The sequence below is a fragment of the Bufo gargarizans genome, chromosome 4 (assembly GCF_014858855.1).
Source record: "Bufo gargarizans isolate SCDJY-AF-19 chromosome 4, ASM1485885v1, whole genome shotgun sequence".
In the NCBI taxonomy this organism is placed as follows: Eukaryota; Metazoa; Chordata; class Amphibia; order Anura; family Bufonidae; genus Bufo; species Bufo gargarizans.
This window is the reverse complement of record NC_058083.1, coordinates 318,147,813-318,168,545: the sequence shown is the minus strand read 5'-3', so window position 1 is coordinate 318,168,545 and position 20,733 is coordinate 318,147,813. Positions and strand designations below refer to the sequence as shown.

The window sequence follows — 20,733 nt, the reverse complement described above, 5'->3', positions numbered from 1 at the left end:
TTTTTTAAATTGATGACGTTCGATGTGCGATAAAACTAACCAGTTACTTTCATTTTACAGATCAGTACCTTATATGTATAGTTATTCTTGCATTTTGATAATGATAAAATAAAAAACTTGGAGAAAATCTGTTTTATTTTTTTGCCGCCATATTCTCACCCCTATAACTTTTTTGTAGTTATGTTTATGGAGCTGTGTGAACATAAATTCTTTTGTGGGGCCATCTGTACTTTTCATTGATACCATTCTGGAGTGTGTACGGCATTTTAATCACTTTTTTTTTTTTTTTGTGGGAAATTAAGTGACCAAAAATGGTTATTTAGACATTTTTTTCTGTTTCTCCGTTTGCTTATGGGGAAAATATTTTTATAGCATGGGTGTTTTTGCACATGGCGATACCCATTATGTGTATATATTATTATTATTTTTTAGGAAAAACTGTGCAGTCACTATGGCAGGAGCTCCTGCATACAAGCTCCGGCTCTTTCGATTGCCACATGGGGAGCCGGAGCTTGTATTCAGCAGCCCCTGTCATAATGTGCAGACCATGGCATCTGAAGTGTTAAATGTCTGTGACTGGCATTATCGCCGGTGGCAGACATGAGCCGCGGGTGTCTGCTATATGAAACAGCAGGCATCCCGTGGCTATGCTGCCCACTCTGCTCAGGAGTGGGTGCCATCTTTAAAGACCCGGGTCGGGAAGGGGTTAAAGAGTATCTGTCTTCTGGTATGTCTGTTTTAGCAACTAAGGGGGTCATTTACAAACATATATACTAGAGATGAGCGAAGCGACTTCGGATGCTACATCCGAAGTCGCTTTGCTAAAAATGTTGTTATAATGCTGGAGCATCTACTCTTATAACTATGTTGTACCGTTCCTTTATTATCCCTTCTACAAGTTATAAATTAATTTTTAGCGGTTTGCAATTAAGACCCAGCTGGGGGTTGGGGGTGTGACACTATCCAAACAGTGCTACCAGTGTCAGATTATGCAGGGGCACACTCCCAACTAGAAACACCCAGCTGGACCCTCATTGCAAACTGTTTGTAATTTATTTATAACTTCTAGAAAGATTAATATGTGAATGGTACAACACAGAGTCATAAGAATAGCTGCTCCTGATTCTGAATAGTTATTACATGGAGAATTCAAGTAGTTGCTAAAACAGACATGTCAGGCGAGGTTACAGGTCCTTTTTAAATTTGGAGGGGTCAGCCTACAAACTTCCCATGTAGTGTATTTTTTACTCATTGCTTAAATATGTTTGAAATGTAGTAAGAACCCTCTGTCCCGATGGAGAATGATTCCCATGATATTTTTAGTAAATAGAATTGCTGAATATAAGCTAAGTATTATTCATTGCCAAAGCCTAGTGCATATTTATATTTGGCAACAGAGTAACAGTAACGGAGCAATTATAAAAAAGCAGAAGGGACAGAAGCGAAACAGCACAAAGAGCTGATGCATTTTAGATAATCGCTCCTAACAAAAGACAAAGTGGGAGTTTCCAGTCGAACATCATAAATGTCCATATTTGTCACTGCGATCTGTGACCTGGGTGACTAGTATAGACAAAAAAGCTGTTATCATTTAATTCTGTCAGGATGCCAGGGTAAAGATTTATATCCTGCTTATCTGTTCTTACGCATTCACTGTGCACGTCATCATCAATGAATATTATGAGAATTCTACTGTCTCAAAACGTGTAAGATTCCATTCGGCTGAAGATGCCGGTCTACATGGATTACCTGCTTCTAATGTTGCTTCTGATGCTGCATATGTTCAAGTCAACAAACCATTTTGTATGACCTTACTGTTCACAAGGTATGCATAAATACTTATTACGGTGATACGTATTTATTACCTTTATTATGCTTTATCTATGCTGAGTGGCAATGGCAGTGAATGGGTGTTGGGTTTTATAGAGCTCATGATAAACTGATGAGGGGATGTGGCTTGCTGTAAATGTTAGATAGAATTAGACTTCTAATCACGAGCTATATAAAAAATGAATTAAATGAATGTATTTTTTAATTTTTTAAAATATTTTAGATGTTTTTATTTTTCATAGACTATTTTTCTTATTTTAAGGTTAATATTTACATAATACATGTTTGAAATGATTTAATTGCAGACATTTTGTTTAGATTGGACCCACAGTGAGATTATAAATGGCAATACATCTGAGTTTTTTTTTAAAGTACCGTTCTACGTTTATCTTTTATTACATTTTGGTTATACTGACTGTGTTTTAATATAATAATACAGGTCATTTTACCATTATTCTATTGTGAATGTAGTGTTTCCTGTAACTTGTGCTACATTTTCAATGTGGAGGTTATTATTAGTGATTGATAGCATTCTGTGTGTAGATTTGTATACAGAGATAGCCACTACCATCTTTATGCCATACATTTTAGAAACCCAAGTTTTCTCAGTTATGTCCAAAATGTCACAATTAGGCCTCTTGCACATGAATGTTGTGCATCCGTTCTGTCCCATGTACGGTATTTGACCGGACAAAATACTGCAGCATGCAACTTTTTTTTTCCGGACAAAATCCCGTAACAGTACCGTACTTGCCAAATCCGGCATTCATTTCCATAGAAATGAACAGTTGTGTTCAAAATAATAGCAGTCAGACATTACTAACCTGATCAATCACTGTTTTTGGTAGAAAATATTTCTACATGGCAAATAATTTACTAGCAGGTGTAGTAAAGTAATAGAAACCCAACAGACCCAACAGTCATGACATGCATGCTGCTGATTCTCTGTAATTCAATCACTTATTGAAAGGGGCATGTTCAAAATAATAGCAGTGTGGAGTTCAATGAGTGAGGTGATTCATTCTTTGAAAAACAGGTGGCAATTATTGCCCTTATTTAAGGAAGGAAGGCAGCAAATGTTGTACATGCTGGTTACAGTACATTTCTCTCTGAAATTCTGAGGAAAATAGGTTGTTCCAGACATTGTTCAGAAGAACAGCGTACCTTGATTAAAACGTTGATTGGAGAGGGGAAAACAGATAAAGAAGTGCAGAAAATGATAGGCTGCTCTGCTAAAATGATCGCAAATGCTTTAAAATGGCAACCAAAACCTGAAAAATGTGGAAGAAAGCAAAAAACTACAATTTAAATGGATAGAAGGGCCAAGGGATTTAGCATTTAAATTGCCATCGCTCTTATTCACTTTGATATAATTGATTGCACAACTGCACTTTATCTAATAGGGTTTCGATCATGTCACATGGCACTTTGACTGCAGTCATGTCTTATGTCACGACTGAATTGTTATCCTGTTGGTTTTTGCTTATAACTCCAACTGGTGGGAAATTCCGATTTGGACCCATACCTGTGTGGTCTTTGACTTATTGACTGGTCTTTTTTATGTATACCACCTTCATATGTCCTGTGGGAGGTGCGGCCACAATATGCTTTTGACGCTGCGGTCATGTGCTTGGTCGCGTGACTGCCGCGTCATACCTGTCCCGCCCCCGGTATTTCCGCTCCATGCTGTAGATTGGCTATTTGTTCCTGGTAGAGGCGATGGCTATGACGCATTTCTGGCGTTGCGGTCATGTGCTTTGTCACGTGACCGCCACGTCAGATCTGCCCCGCCTCTGGTACCTCCTTGCGATTCCGCTGATTGACTTTTAGCACTCGAAGCTGCATACTCATTGGTGTAGGCGTCACCAGGTTATTTTTATCATCCTATCACACACCTGTGAGGGCACTTTAATAGGGAAAGTCCTTCCTAATGTTCCACATCCCCGGAAGAAGCCAGGTTACTGGCGAAACGGCGTTGGGTAAGGAGGCGGCTGAGAGATCAACACACCATCCAGGGCATGATTATTATTTTCCAATCACCAAGTTTTTTGCCTTTACATTTGCCTCTGCTACAGCATTGCCCGTAGCTTACTGTTTACAGGCGTCTTGGTGTTTTTTCATTTAATCATTCTTTTACCTGTTTTTTGGTGTGCTGACCTCTCGGCCCCCTCTTGGGTCCTGTTCCTCATCCTTGTGTTCCACCATTGTGCTGCCTTCTATTATTATGTATGTACCTATTATACATTGTCAATAAAGTTTTTTCGATTTTCACTTTGTGAAGATTGTGGTTTAATTTTTGGTTGATACAGCTGTATTAATGCACAAACAGTTTTCTGGTCTGCGCATGTGCAGTTCTTTCTAGCTTTGAAAAAATTAAATACCATATCCATTATTCCAGATGATACCAGAAAGACTGATCTAGTATTTTAATGAACAAGTCTAACGGATCCAGATCCGGAAAAAAAGATATCCGTTTGCATACAGATTTCCAGATCCGGCAGGCAGTTCCGGCAATCGAACTGCCTGCCGTATTCTAACAACGCTAGTGTGAAAGTACCCTAAGATGTATAGTAATACGTCATAAAATATTTATTACTTAACATTCCCCATATATCTACTTTATGTTGGCATCATTTTGAAAATGTCATTTTATTTTTAGGACGTTAGAAGGCTTTCCATTTTAGAAGCAATTTTTAAAATTTTTAAAGAAAATTTCCAAACCGACTTTTTTAAGGATCAGTTCAGTTATGAAGTCACTTTGTGGGGGTTACATAGTAGAAAGCATCCATAAATGACCGCATTTTAGAATCTATTCCCCACAAATTACGCAAAGCTGATGTTACTTTTTTTTTTAACCCTTTAGGTGTTTCATGAGAATAAAATGTTGCAGATTTTCAATTTTTATCTATTTTTCCTGCAACACACAAAGGGTTAACAGCCAGACAAAACTGAATATTTATTACCCTGATTCTGTAGTTTACACCCCATATGTGGTCATAAACTGCTGTATGGGTACACAGCAGGGCGCTGAAGGGAAGGAGCGCAAATTGGATTTTGGAAGGCAGATTTCACTAGGATCATTTTAAGACCCCCTGATGCACCTCTACAGTATTTTCGCACAGTTTTTATTTATTATTATTATTTTATTTTTTTAACAGCGTTCACTTTAGGGGGTAGCTCATAGGATATTTTTATAGAGCAGGTTGTTATGGAAACGGCGATACCTAATATGTCTACTTTTTTAAAATTTATTTCAGTTTTACACAATAAAAGCATTTATGAAGAAAAAAATCATGTTTAGTGTCTCCATTTTCTAAAAGCCAATTTATTTTTTTGCGATTGTCTTATGTAAGAGTTAATTTTTTTGCGGAAAGAGGTGACAGTTTTATTGGTACTATTTTGGGGTACATATGTCTTTTTAATCACTTAGTATTACACTTTTTGTGATGTAAGGTGCCAAAAAATTGCATTTTTGGCAGTTTTTAATATTTTATTTTTTTGGGAGTTCATCTGAGGGTGTCGGTTATATTATATTTTTAGCAGGTAGGTACACATGGGCAATACCTAATATGTCTGTTTTTATTATACATTATTTTATGGTGAAAGAATTTTTTTTTTACTTGAAACTTCAATTTTTTATTTATTTAGGAAAACGCTTTATTTACTCTTTTTCACTGTGGGACTTCAACTTTTCAGGGTTTGATCCCTGTTTCAATACAGTAGAATACATGCTATATTGTGCTGCTCTGAACTGTCAGCGTCTTACAATGGAAGATGCTGACAGTTGCCTAGAAGACCCATCCTGGGGGCTGGATCTCCTAGGCTTCCGTAGCTGCCATAGCAACCATCGGCCACCTTTAACCACAGAGCATGGGGCCGGTGGAGTCAGAGGGAGCCTTCTCCCTCTGTAAACCCCATATGTGCCATGGTCATCACTGACTGCGGCATGTGAAGGATTAATCCACATACAGAAATGGATACAGCGATGCTGGAGGATACAGCAGGGGCCCAGCTGTCAGTAACAGCTAGGTCCGTGCTGCTGATTGGGCGGGTGCAGATTCTGCACCCGCCCTATCAGAACATGTACATGTATGTTGGCATACGGCACATTTTAATACAAGGCACTTACGAATGTATTGTTATTATTCATATTGTCTCCTTTCTGGCTTGATTCGTTTTTCTATCACATTATACACTGCTCATTTCCATGGTTACGACCACTTTGCAATCCATCAACGATGGCTGTGCTTGCACATCATAGGAAAAATGCTAGCCTATCTTGTGGAGGGGACCATGGGAGCTCACATAAGCTGTTGTTTGTTTCTATAGTGTGCAAGCACATCTACCGCTGCTGGATTGCAGGGTGGTTGCAACTATGGAAAAGAGTAGTGCATAATGCGATGGAAATATGAATCAAGACAGCAAAGGAAGCAATATGGACAATCACAATACATTTTGTAATTAACTTTCTCTACATGATAGATGCCATTTGCTGAGGTGACACAACACCTTCAAGGCCACGTTCGCATCTGCAGCAAGCTGATCCGGCTGCCTAATATCGCTCAAATGCTGGCTGTTGACTAGACCAAATACCATTGCATGCCAACAGCCGGCACCTGTACTGGATAAGCTTGCTGCAGATACGATAGCGGTCTTAGGTCTTACACTACCATCTTAACTGAACCATGACAGCTATGATAGACCTTTTTCAGACAAATCCTAACATATTCTGACTGATTTCTATGACTTACAATAAGGTCCATGAAGTTTTTGGTATTCTGGACTGTGAGCATAGTGGTGCAGGCTATATTATTCTTGATGTCAAAAAGAAACAAGATCCTGAACTGTGAATGTACAGCCACATGGTCAAGTTTCTACAAGCAGTTTTGGAAGCCAAAAACCAGAGAGAATTTAAAAAAAGAGAAATTTCTTTCTTTTATCCTTTCTCACCTTTTATGATCCACTCCTGATTTTGCTTCAGAAACTGCATGCAGAAACATGACGGGTGGGGGCCCTTCATAATGAGTTTATTTCTTGCTATATCCTTGAAGGTCTTGCCACTCCTATGGTATTAGGTCTTTCCTGGTTGGTAGTGCATAATCCGTCATTGATTTGCAGGCCAGGGAGATATTGGAGTAGAGTGAGCATTGTAGGGACAATTGCCCTACAATTGCAGTTGCTCAGCCACCTCTATTACAACCTAAGGGTACTTTCACACTTGCGGCAGAGGATTCCGGCAGGCAGTTCCGTCCCCGGAACTGCACGCCGGATCTGGCAATACAGACGCAAACTGATGGCATTTGTCAGATGGATCAAGATCCTGATCCGATTGACAAATGAATTGAAATGCCAGATCCGTCTCTCCGGTGTCAATCGGAAAAACGGATCCGTCATTTATTTTTTATTACATTTTTTTTCGGTCTGATCATGCACAGACTGCAATTCCGGATCCGTTTTGCTGGAACACTCGAGGCCGGATCCGGCATTAATGCATTTCAATGGGAAAAAATGGCGGATTCAGCATTCCGGCAAGTGTTCCGGTCTTTTTGACAGAGATAACATCACAACATGCTGTGGTATTATCTCCGTCCTGAAAAGTCAAAAAGACTGAACTGAAGACATCCTGATGCATCTTGAACGGATTGCTCTCCATTCAGAATGCATTAGGATAAAACTGATCAGTTCTTTTCCAGTATTGAGCCCCTGTGACGGAACTTAATGCCGGAAAAGAATACTGCTAGTGTGAAAGTACCCTTATCAGCATTTGTGTCCGACTTTGAGGATGTTTTCTCTGAAAAGGGGTGTCAAGAGTTACCACTCCATTGTCCGTATGATTGCCCGGTTAACCAGCTCTCTGGAGCAAAGTTACCTAAGACCAGGTTATATAATCTTTCTGGCCCTAATACTGTGTCCTTGCCTAGATTTTCGGGAACTAAATCGGATAACTATCCGAGACCCCTATCCTCTTTCTCTCATTCCCGATCTTTTTATTCAGATTGCTGGTGCAAAATGGTTTTTCATAATGGATATACGGGGAGCCTACAATCTGATTCGTATCAAAGAGGGGGATGAGTGGAAGACAGTGTTTAACACTACTGAGGGGCATTATGAAAACCTGGTCATGCCATTTGGCCTGACTAATGCTCCTGCTGTCTTTTAAAACTTTGTCAACAATATCTTTTGTCATCTTGTCGTCAGATTTGTGGTGATATATCTTGACAATATTTTAATCTATTCACTCGATCTGGAGATGCAAAAGGCACATGTCAGGCAGGTGTTGCAGATTTTACGGACAAATAAGTTAGATGCTAAATTGGAGAAATGTGTATTCGCCATACTGGAGGTACAATTCCTGGGGTATCTGCTACCAGGTTCAAGGTTTTCGTATAGATCCAGAGAAGGTCCGCGCAATCCTAGAATGGGATCTTCCTGAAAACCTAAAAGCTCTGCAGTGCTTTTGGGGTTTTTGCCAATTTCTATAGAAAATCCATTCAAAATTATTCGGTGATTGCCAAACCCCTTATTGACATGACTAAGATGGGGACTGATTTTTCTGAATGGTCTGACTCTGCTAAACTGGCTTTTTCCCCTCTGAAGGAGAGTTTTACCTTGGTACCCATATTGGTCCAGCCTGATGTTTGTCAACCTTTTATTGTGGAGGTTGATGCATCGGAGGTGGAGGTGGGGGCGGTACTGTTCCAGGGTCCGTCTCCAAGTAAATGGCATCCTTTTGGATTCTTTTCTGAGAAATTGTTGGCAGCCGAGAAGAATTATGATATAGGCAACAGGGAACTTTTAGCTATTAAATTAGTATTTGAGGGATGGCGTCACTTTTTGGAGGGGGCATCTCATCCCGTTATGGTGATTACTGATCATAAAAACCTGTTATACTTTGAGTCTGCTAAATGTCTTACCCGTAGACAAACTAGGTGGTCTTTGTTTTTTGCCAGGTTTAATGTTGTTATCACCTAACGTCCGGGGGCAAAAAATACCAAAGCTGATACGCTGTCCCGAAGTTTTCCTGGAGGGGGTGATGTTGACGATCCGGTGTCGATTTAACAAAAGTGGGGTGGTTGTCTCTGCATTACACTCAGACCTGGAGGGGATGGTGTTGGAGGTTTAGGGGGATGCCCCGGTTTTCTGTTCCCCAGGAAAGTTGTTTGTGCCTTTGAATTTGCGCCTTCAAATATTAAAAGAACACAATAACTATGCACTCGCTGGGCACTCAGGTAGTAGGGCAACCTCGGATCTATTGTCTCGTCATTTGGTGGCCGATGTTTCACCAGGATGTAGTTTATTTTCTGTCTATTTGTACAACCTGTGCACTTGCTAAAGTCACTCATACTTCTCCGGTGGAGTCTCTGTTGCCAATGGTCATTCCAAATAGACCGTGTACACACCTGTCAATAGATTTTTTTTACTGACCTACCTGTATCTGCGAGTAAAACTGGTAGTAGTAGACAGGTTCAGTAAAATGGTGCATTTCATTGCCTCAGCCGCGTTGCCAAATGCTAGAACCCTGGCTCATGTTTTTATCAGTGAAATAGTGAAGCTTCATGGGGTCCCTTCCAATGTTGTATCGGATCAAGGAACTGTTTATTTCTAAATTCTGGGGTGCTGTTTGTTCTCGCTTTGGGGCACATTTGTCTTTTTCCTCAGCCTTCCATCCACAGTCGAACGGCCAGACCGAACCCACCAACCAAAACCTAGAGACTTATCTTAGGTGTTTTGTGTCTGAAAATCAGGAAGAATGGTGATCTTACTTACCTTTAGCAGAGTTTGCTATAAACAATTGCCATCAAGAATCAACTGGTAAGTCACCATTTTTTGGTGCATATGGTTTTCAACCACAATTTTGCAATTTCAGTGAGAGGGAGCCGTCTGGGATCCCTGAGGAAGAAGGGTTTACGTCATCACTCTCTTCTCTATGGCGAAAGGTTGAAAGCTACTTGAAAAATATGGGAGACAGGTATAAACGTATAGCTGATAAAAAAACGTTTACCTTGTCAGGACCTAAGGGTGAATGACTGTGTGGTTGCCAACTAGAAATATTTAGTTAAAGGTTCCCTCCTGGAAATTGGGTCCTAGGTTTATCGTTCCTTATAAAATAGTCGCCGTCATTAACCCCATGGCATTTCACCTAGAGCTACCTCAAACTTAGAAAATTCATAATGTTTTTCAAAAATCGTTGCTTAAAAAGTATGTTGCACCTCCGGAACCATCACCATTACCACCCCCTCCAATCATTGTCGATGGCAATTTGGAGTTTGAGGTGGCAAGAATTGTAGATTCTCGTTTCGGCCTTCACTCCCTTCAATATCTGGTGCATTGGATGGTTTATGGTCCAGAAGAAAGAATGTGGGTGCCAGCTTCGGAAGTTAACGCCAGAAGGTTAATTTTGAATCTGTAGAATCCTTTCAGCTTTTCTCTGTCAGCCACTCCCAGCTACTATATATTCTCCCTTTCTGCTTCCCTTGTTGTCAGATATAGACCTTCCCTCTGCAACGGACCCACTATCAGGGCGTCTGGGGTATCCCTTGCCCCTTAGGAGGTTTCTACGAAATATGTCCCTCTTATAGAGCAAATAAACGTGACGCCAGTGCCGTTAAGCAACGAGGACATGGAGTCCTCTTTGTAGATGGTAGTGTGGGTACCCAGATGTAGGATTGCCAGAGGGGTGCAGAGTGGCCTACAGTCTCTGTAGATTTTGTATACACGTGTCACAGTGTTACTACCTGGATATCCTTGGATCCCAGATGTGAAGTGGTCCGAAGCAGTGCAAAAAGGGTACTTGAACTTGGATGATGAATAAGTAGAATAAATTGAGTCTAAACTCGTAGTAATGTTGAACACAGCTTTACTTGGCATAAACGGTAATCCAAACAGCTTCCAAATGTCTTGGTCATCAGCAGGTATTGGCTTAATTTTGGCAGGAAAACACTTCTGCAACAATCTCAGCTCTGCTGTATCTGTATCTTTCTCAGCCCTGCTATGCTATCTGGAATAAATAGGAACTTTTCCTTTTCTACTGGAACTTAGTTTAGCTATAGTCTGTTTCTTACTTTAATCCTAGAAACTTCTTCCTGGCATCAAGCTCACTTAGCTTGGGTATTGGCAATTAGTGATGGCCTTCCGGTTTGCCTGGCGGTCGGCTTGCGGCAAACTTTGAGTGTTCGCGATCCGCCGTACATGCGAACATATGGCAATGTTCACGCACGCCAAATTCTTTAGCATTGCGCCAAACTTTGACCAATGACACATCCATCAGGTGGGACAGGACAGCCAATTGAGACGTTTCAGCACATAGACACACGCCCACCCTATAACAAAACCCGATCTGGCAGCCATTTTACATTCTGTATTTTGTCAGTGTAGGGAGAGGTTGCTTTGTGGAGCAGGGACAGGCTGTTAGGGACACCAAACGTTAGCTAATAGGGCCACAAAAGTCCTTTTAAGTGCTATAAATAGGTGTGATATACAGAGGGGTGTGATATACTTATTATATACTTTCTAACATGGAAAGTATATGATAGTGCATTTTGTACTGTGCAGCAGTTGTGTGCGGTTCTGCTTTGATACCGCAGCTATATAGAGGGACAAACGCTATTGGGACAACTAATTACAACGGGTGTAATATATCAGTTGCCCCCCAAAAAACTGTTTGAGGCAGGGGTGTGACATACCTATAATATACTTTCTATGTAGTGCATTTGAACTGTGCAGCAGTTGTGTGCGGTTCTGCTGCAATATCGCAGCTATATAGAGGGACAAACGCTATTGGAACAACAAATTGCAATGGGTGTGATATACCAGTTGGAGGGGTGTGTTATACTAACTTCCACAAAAGACTGATTAAGGGGTTAGATATACCTGCATTCACGTGTAATTGAATTTCCTCATACCAACCCACACATATCCGCCACGACCAGGCTCATTTTCACCTTCAGGACCAGGCCATTTTTTGAAAATCTGACCAGTGTCACTTTATGTGGTGATAACTTTAAAACGCTTTGACTAGGGATGAGCGAACTCGAACTGTATAGTTCGGGTTCGTACCGAATTTTGGGGTGTCCGTGACACGGACCCGAACCCGGACATTTTCGTAAAAGTCCGGGTTCGGGTTCGGTGTTCGTCGCTTTCTTGGCGCTTTTGTGACGCTTTCTTGGCGCTTTTTGAAAGGCTGCAAAGCAGCCAATCAACAAGCGTCATACTACTTGCCCCAAGAGGCCGTCACAGCCATGCCTACTATTGGCATGGCTGTGATTGGCCAGAGCACCATGTGACCCAGCCTCTATTTAAGCTGGAGTCACATAGCGCCGCCCGTCACTCTGCTCTGATTAGCGTAGGGAGAGGTTGCGGCTGCGACAGTAGGGCGAGATTAGGCAGATTAACTCCTCCAAAGGACTTGATTAATCGATCGATCTGCAGCTGTGCATCATTGAGCTGCTGAAATTCAAATGCTCACTGTTTTTAGGCTGCCCAGAGCGTTTGTCAGTCACAATTTTCTGGGGTGATCGGCGGCCATTTTGTGTCTTGTGCGGTGCTGCGACCAAGTGCATCCAAGCTGCGACCAAGTGCATTTAACCCTCAATGGTGTGGTTGTTTTTTGGCTAAAGCCTACATCAGGGTGAAGCTGTCACACCAAGTGCATTTAACCAGCAATAGTCTGTTTATTTTTTGGCCATATACTACATCAGGGGCAAGCTGCGCCTGTCACCAAGTGCATTTAACCCTCAATGGTGTGGTTGTTTTTTGGCTAAAGCCTACATCAGGGTGAAGCTGTCACACCAAGTGCATTTAACCAGCAATAGTCTGTTCATTTTTTGGCCATATACTACATCAGGGGCAAGCTGCGCCCGTCACCAAGTGCATTTAACCCTCAGTAGTGTGGTTGGTCAAGCTGTCACACCAAGTGCATTTAACCAGCAATAGTCTGTTCATTTTTTGGCCAAATACTACATCAGGGGCAAGCTGCGCCCGTCACCAAGTGCATTTAACCCTCAGTAGTGTGGTTGGTCAAGCTGTCACACCAAGTGCATTTAACCAGCAATAGTCTGTTCATTTTTTGGCCATATACTACATCAGGGGCAAGCTGCGCCTGTCACCAAGTGCATTTAACCCTCAATGGTGTGGTTGTTTTTTGGCTAAAGCCTACATCAGGGTGAAGCTGTCACACCAAGTGCATTTAACCAGCAATAGTCTGTTCATTTTTTGGCCATATACTACATCAGGGGCAAGCTGCGCCCGTCACCAAGTGCATTTAACCCTCAGTAGTGTGGTTGGTCAAGCTGTCACACCAAGTGCATTTAACCAGCAATAGTGTGGTTATTTTTTGGCCATATCCCAGTCTAATTCTGTCACTAAATCCATACCGGTCACCCAGCGCCTAAATACTAGACCTCAAATTTATATCCCGCTAAATCTGTCGTTACCGCTGTACTGTTGTGGCTGGGCAAGTTATTTAGTGTCCGTCAAAGCACATTTTTTGTTCAGGGTTGAAATACAATTCCCAATTTAGCAATTTCATAATTTAGTGGTTTCTGCTATATCAGAGCTATTTGAAATCTATCCCTAAAAGGGTATATAATATTCAAGGTGCACATAGGGTCATTCAGAATAACTTCACACACACGCTACTGTGCATTTCCAAGTCTAATTCTGTTAGTAAATCCATACCGGTCACCCAGCGCATAAATAGTAGGCCTCAAATTTATATCCCGCTGAATTTGAATACAATACATTGGGCCAAATAATATTTTTCTTGTTGTGGTGAACCATAACAATGAGGAAAACATCTAGTAAGGGACGCGGACGTGGACATGGTCGTGGTGGTGTTAGTGGACCCTCTGGTGCTGGGAGAGGACGTGGCCGTTCTGCCACATCCACACATCCTAGTGTACCAACTACCTCAGGTCCCAGTAGCCGCCAGAATTTACAGCGATATATGGTGGGGCCCAATGCCGTTCTAAGGATGGTAAGGCCTGAGCAGGTACAGGCATTAGTCAATTGGGTGGCCGACAGTGGATCCAGCATGTTCACATTATCTCCCACCCAGTCTTCTGCAGAAAGCGCACAGATGGCGCCTGAAAACCAACCCCATCAGTCTGTCACATCACCCCCATGCATACCAGGGAAACTGTCTCAGCCTCAAGTTATGCAGCAGTCTCTTATGCTGTTTGAAGACTCCGCTGGCAGGGTTTCCCAAGGGCATTCACCTAGCCCTTCCCCAGCGGTGAAAGACATAGAATGCACTGACGCACAACCACTTATGTTTCCTGATGATGAGGACATGGGAATACCACCTCAGCATGTTTCTGATGATGACGAAACACAGGTGCCAACTGCTGCGTCTTTCTGCAGTGTGCAGACTGAACAGGAGGTCAGGGATCAAGACTGGGTGGAAGACGATGCAGGGGACGATGAGGTCCTAGACCCCACATGGAATGAAGGTCGTGCCACTGACTTTCACAGTTCGGAGGTAGAGGCAGTGGTGAGACCGAGCCAACAGCGTAGCAAAAGAGGGAGCAGTGGGCAAAAGCAGAACACCCGCCGCCAAGAGACTCCGCCTGCTACTGACCGCCGCCATCTGGGACCGAGCACCCCAAAGGCAGGTTCAAGGAGTTCCCTGGCATGGCACTTCTTCAAACAATGTGCTGACGACAAGACCCGAGTGGTTTGCACGCTGTGCCATCAGAGCCTGAAGCGAGGCATTAACGTTCTGAACCTGAGCAAAACCTGCATGACCAGGCACCTGCATGCAAAGCATGAACTGCAGTGGAGTAAACACCTTAAAACCAAGGAAGTCACTCAGGCTCCCCCTGCTACCTCTTCTGCTGCTGCCGCCTCGGCCTCTTCCTCTGCCTCTGGAGGAACGTTGGCACCTGCCGCCCAGCAAACAGGGGATGTACCACCAACACCACCACCACCTCCGTCACCAAGCGTCTCAACCATGTCACACGGCAGCGTTCAGCTCTCCATCTCACAAACATTTGAGAGAAAGCGTAAATTCCCACCTAGCCACCCTCGATCCCTGGCCCTGAATGCCAGCATTTCTAAACTACTGGCCTATGAAATGCTGTCATTTAGGCTGGTGGACACAGACAGCTTCAAACAGCTCATGTCGCTTGCTGTCCCACAGTATGTTGTTCCCAGCCGCCACTACTTCTCCAAGAGAGCCGTGCCTTCCCTGCACAACCAAGTATCCGATAAAATCAAGTGTGCACTGCGCAACGCCATCTGTAGCAAGGTCCACCTAACCACAGATACGTGGACCAGTAAGCACGGCCAGGGACGCTATATCTCCCTAACTGCACACTGGGTAAATGTAGTGGCAGCTGGGCCCCCAGCTGTTTAGCGCACGTCCTTCCGCCGCCAAGGATCGCAGGGCAACATTCTTTGCCTCCTGTTGCCACCTCCTCCTTCTCAGCTTCCTCCTCCTCTTCTTCCACCTGTTCATCCAGTCAGCCACACACCTTCACCACCAACTTCAGCACAGCCCGGGGTAAACGTCAGCAGGCCATTCTGAAACGCATATGTTTGGGGGACAGGCCCCACACCGCACAGGAGTTGTGGCGTGGTATAGAACAACAGACCGACGAGTGGTTGCTGCCGGTGAGCCTCAAGCCCGGCCTGGTGGTGTGTGATAATGGGCGAAATCTCGTTGCAGCTCTGGGACTAGCCAATTTGACGCACATCCCTTGCTTGGCGCATGTGCTGAATTTGGTGGTGCAGAAGTTCATTCACAACTACCCCGACATGTCAGAGCTGCTGCATAAAGTGCGGGCCGTCTGTTCGCGCTTCCGGCGTTCACATCCTGCTGCTGCTCGCCTGTCTGCGCTACAGCATAACTTCGGCCTTCCCGCTCACCGCCTCATATGCGACGTGCCCACCAGGTGGAACTCCACCTTGCACATGCTGGACAGAATGTGCGAGCAGCAGCAGGCCATAGTGGAGTTTCAGCTGCAGCACGCACGGGTCAGTCGCACTACAGAACAGCACCACTTCACCACCAAAGACTGGGCCTCCATGCGAGACCTGTGTGCCCTGTTGCGCTGTTTCGAGTACTCCACCAACATGGCCAGTGGCGATGACGCCGTTATCAGCGTTACAATACCACTTCTATGTCTCCTTGAGAAAACACTTAGGGCGATGATGGAAGAGGAGGTGGCCCAGGAGGAGGAGGAGGAGGAGGAGGAAGAGGGGTAATTTTTAGCACTTTCAGGCCAGTCTCTTCGAAGTGACTCAGAGGGAGGTTTTTGGCAACAGCAGAGGCCAGGTACAAATGTGGCCAGCCAGGGCCCACTACTGGAGGACGAGGAGGACGAGGATGAGGAGGAGGTGGAGGAGGATGAGGATGAAGCATGGTCACAGCGGGGTGGCACCCAACGCAGCTCGGGTCCATCACTGGTGCGTGGCTGGGGGGAAAGGCAGGACAATGACGATACGCCTCCCACAGAGGACAGCTTGTCCTTACCCCTGGGCAGCCTGGCACACATGAGCGACTACATGCTGCAGTGCCTGCGCAACGACAGCAGAGTTGCCCACATTTTAACCTGTGCGGACTACTGGGTTGCCACCCTGCTGGATCCACGCTACAAAGACAATGTGCCCACCTTACTTCCTGCACTGGAGCGTGATAGGAAGATGTGCGAGTACAAGCGCACGTTGGTAGACGCGCTACTGAGAGCATTCCCAAATGTTACAGGGGAACAAGTGGAAGCCCAAGGCCAAGGCAGAGGAGGAGCAAGAGGTCGCCAAGGCAGCTGTGTCACGGCCAGCTCCTCTGAGGGCAGGGTTAGCATGGCAGAGATGTGGAAAAGTTTTGTCAACACGCCACAGCTAACTGCACCACCACCTGATACGCAACGTGTTAGCAGGAGGCAACATTTCACTAACATGGTGGAACAGTACGTGTGCACACCCCTCCACGTACTGACTGATGATTCGGCCCCATTCAACTTCTGGGTCTCTAAATTGTCCACGTGGCCAGAGCTAGCCTTTTATGCCTTGGAGGTGCTGGCCTGCCCGGCGGCCAGCTATTTGTCTGAACGTGTATTCAGCACGGCAGGGGGCGTCATTACAGACAAACGCAGCCGCCTGTCTACAGCCAATGTGGACAAGCTGACGTTCATAAAAATGAACCAGGCATGGATCCCACAGGACCTGTCCGTCCCTTGTCCAGATTAGACATTAACTACCTCCCCTTAACCATATATTATTGGACTCCAGGGCACTTCCTCATTCAATCCTATTTTTATTTTCATTTTACCATTATATTGCGAGGCTACCCAAAGTTGAATGAACCTCTCCTCTGTCTGGGTGCCGGGGCCTAAATATATGCCAATGGACTGTTCCAATGTTGGGTGACGTGAAGCCTGATTCTCTGCTATGACATGCAGACTAATTCTCTGCTGACATGAAGACAGATTCTCTGTTACAGGACCTCTCTCCTCTGCCTGGGTGCTGGGCCTAAATTTATGAAAATAGACTCTTACAGTGGTGGGCGACGTGATGCCTGATTCTCTGCTATGACATGAAGACTGATTCTCTGCTATGACATGAAGACTGATTCTCTGCTGACATGAAGCCAGATTGTCTGTTACGGGACCTCTCTCCTCTGCCTGGGTGCTGGGCCTAAATTTATGACAATGGACTGTTGCAGTGGTGGCTGACGTGAAGCCTGATTCTCTGCTATGACATGCAGACTGATTCTCTGCTGACATGAAGCCAGATCCTCTGTTACGGGACCTCTCTCCTCTGCCTGGATGCTGGGCCTAAATTTATGAAAATGGACTGTTGCAGTGGTGGGTGACGTGAAGCCTGATTCTCTGCTATGATATGAAGACTGATTCTCTGCTGACATGAAGCCAGATCCTCTGTTACGGGACCTCTCTCCTCTGCCTGGGTGCTGGGCCTAAATATCTGACAATGGACTGTTGCATTGGTGGCTAACGTGAAGCCTGATTCTCTGCTATGACATGCAGACTAATTCTCTGCTGACATGAAGCCAGATTGTCTGTTACGGGACCTCTCTCCTCTGCCTGGGTGCTGGGCCTAAATATATGCCAATGGTATGTTGTAGTGGTGGCTGACGTGAAGCATCATTCTCTGCTATGACATGCAGACTAATTCTCTGCTGACATGAAGCCAGATTGTCTGTTACGGGACCTCTCTCCTCTGCCTGGGTGCTGGGCCTAAATTTATGAAAATGGACTCTTACAGTGGTGGGTGACATGAAGCCTGATTCTCTGCTATGATATGAAGACTGATTCTCTGCTGACATGAAGCCAGATCCTCTGTTACGGGACCTCTCTCCTCTGCCTGGCTGCTGGGCCTAAATATCTGACAATGGACTGTAGCATTGGTGGCTGACGTGAAGCCTGATTCTCTGCTATGACATGCAGACTAATTCTCTGCTGACATGAAGCCAGATTGTCTGTTACGGGACCTCTCTCCTCTGCCTGGGTGCTGGGCCTAAATTTATGAAAATGGACTCTTACAGTGGTGGGTGACGTGAAGCCTGATTCTCTGCTATGACATGAAGACTGATTCTCTGCTGACATGAAGCCAGATTGTCTGTTACGGGACCTCTCTCCTCTGCCTGGGTGCTGGGCCTAAATTTATGACAATGGACTGTTGCAGTGGTGGCTGACGTGAAGCCTGATTCTCTGCTATGACATGCAGACTGATTCTCTGCTGACATGAAGCCAGATCCTCTGTTATGGGACCTCTCTCCTCTGCCTGGGTGCTGGGCCTAAATTTATGAAAATGGACTGTTGCAGTGGTGGGTGACGTGAAGCCTGATTCTCTGCTATGATATGAAGACTGATTCTCTGCTGACATGAAGCCAGATTCTCTGTTACGGGACCTCTCTCCTCTGCCTGGGTGCCGGGGCCTAAATATCTGAGAATGGACTGTTCCAGTGGTGGGTGACGGGAAGCCAGTTTCTCTGCTATGGGACCTCTCTCCAATTGATTTTGGTTAATTTTTATTTATTTAATTTGTATTTTAATTCATTTCCCTATCCACATTTGTTTGCAGGGGATTTACCTACATGTTGCTGCCTTTTGCAGCCCTCTAGCCCTTTCCTGGGCTGTTTTACAGCCGTTTTAGTGCCGAAAAGTTCGGGTCCCCATTGACTTCAATGGGGTTCGGGTTCGGGACGAAGTTCGGATCGGGTTCGGATCCCGAACCCGAACATTTTCGGGAAGTTCGGCCGAACTTCTCGAACCCGAACATCCAGGTGTTCGCTCAACTCTAGCTTTGACTTATCCAGGCCATTCTGAGACAGTTTTTTAGTCACATATTGTACTTGACACTGGTAAAATGGAGTAAAAAAAAAATCATTTTTATTTATAAAAAATACAAAATTTGCCAAAAATTTTGAACAATTTGCAAAAATTTCCAAGTTTCAATTTCTCTACTTCTATAATACATAGTAATACCTGCAAAAATTGTTATTACTTTACATTCCCCATATGTCTACTTCATGTTTGGATCCTTTTGGGAATGATATTTTATTTTTTGGGGATGTTACAAGGCTTAGAAGTTTACAAGCAAATCTTGAAATTTTTCCGAATTTTTCAAAAACTCACTTTTCAAGGACCAGTTCAGATCTGAAGTCACTTTGTGAGGCTTACATAATAGAAACCACCCACAAATGATCCCAATTCTAGAAACTACACCTCTTAAGGTATTCAAAACTGATTTTACTAACTTTGTTAACTATTTAGGTGTTCCACAAGAATTAATGGAAAATAGAGATACCATTTCAAAATTTCACTCTTTTGGCAGATTTTCCATTTTAATAATTTTTTTCCAGTTACAAAGCAAGGGTTAACAGCCAAACCAAACTCAATATTTGAAGCTCTGATTCTGTAGTTTACAGAAACACCCCATATGTGGTCGTAAACCGCTGTACGGGCACACGGCAGGTCGCTGAAGGAAAGGAATGCCATACGGTTTTGTGAAGGCAGATTTTGCTGGACTGGTTTTTTGACACCATGTCCCATTTGAAGCCCCCTTCATGCACTCCTAGAGTAGAAACTCCAAAAAAGTGACCCCATTTTAGAAACTACGGGATAGGGTGGCAGTTTTGTTTGTACTATTTTAGGGTACATATGATTTTTGGTTGCTCTATATTACACTTTTTGTGAGGCAAGGTAACAAGAAATAGCTGCTTTGGCACCGTTTTTATTTTTTGTTATTTACAACATTCATCTGACAGGTTAGATTATGTGGTATTTTTATAGACCAGGTTGTCATGGACGCAGCGATATCTAATATGTATACTTGTTTTAGTGTTTCCATAGTCTGAGAGCCAAAGTTTTTTCAGTTTTTGGGCGATTATCTTTGGTAGGGTAAGATTTTTGCGGGATGAGATGACGGTTTTATTGGCACTATTTTGGGGTGCATATGACTTTTTAATCGCTTGCTATTACACTTTTGTTATGTAAATTGACAAAAAATGGTTTATTTAGCACAGTTTTTATTTTATTTATTTTTTACGGTGTTCACCTGAGGGGTTAAGTCATGTGATATTTTTATAGAGCCGGTCGATACCGATGCAGAAATACCTAATATGTATACTTTCTTTATTTATGTAAGTTTTACACAATAATATCATTTTTGAAACAAACAAAAAATAATCATGTTTTAGTGTCTCCATATTCTGGGAGCCATAGTTTTTTAAGTTTTTAGGTGATTATCTTAGGTAAGGTCTCATTTTTTGCGTGATGAGAAGACGGTTTGATTGGCACTATTTTGGGGTGCATATGACTTATTGATCACTTGCTATTACACTTTTTGCGATGTAAGGTGACAAAAAATGGTTTATTTAGGTTTTTATTTTTTATGGTGTTCATCTGAGGGGTTAGGTCATGTGAATTTTTTATAGAGACAGTC

The 20,733-nt window shown here is 43.7% G+C and overlaps 1 protein-coding gene across 1 annotated transcript in view; it reads left to right on the top strand.

Annotated features, from left to right (window-relative positions):
* Positions 1-1,526: 1,526 nt before the first annotated feature.
* LOC122935906 (trace amine-associated receptor 1-like) overlaps positions 1,527-20,733 on the top strand; it is a 73,964-nt gene continuing 54,757 nt past the window's right edge. The window contains exon 1 of the mRNA XM_044291844.1: positions 1,527-1,825. The gene's annotated coding sequence lies outside the window, so the exon portion shown is untranslated. The remainder of the gene's footprint in view (positions 1,826-20,733) is intronic.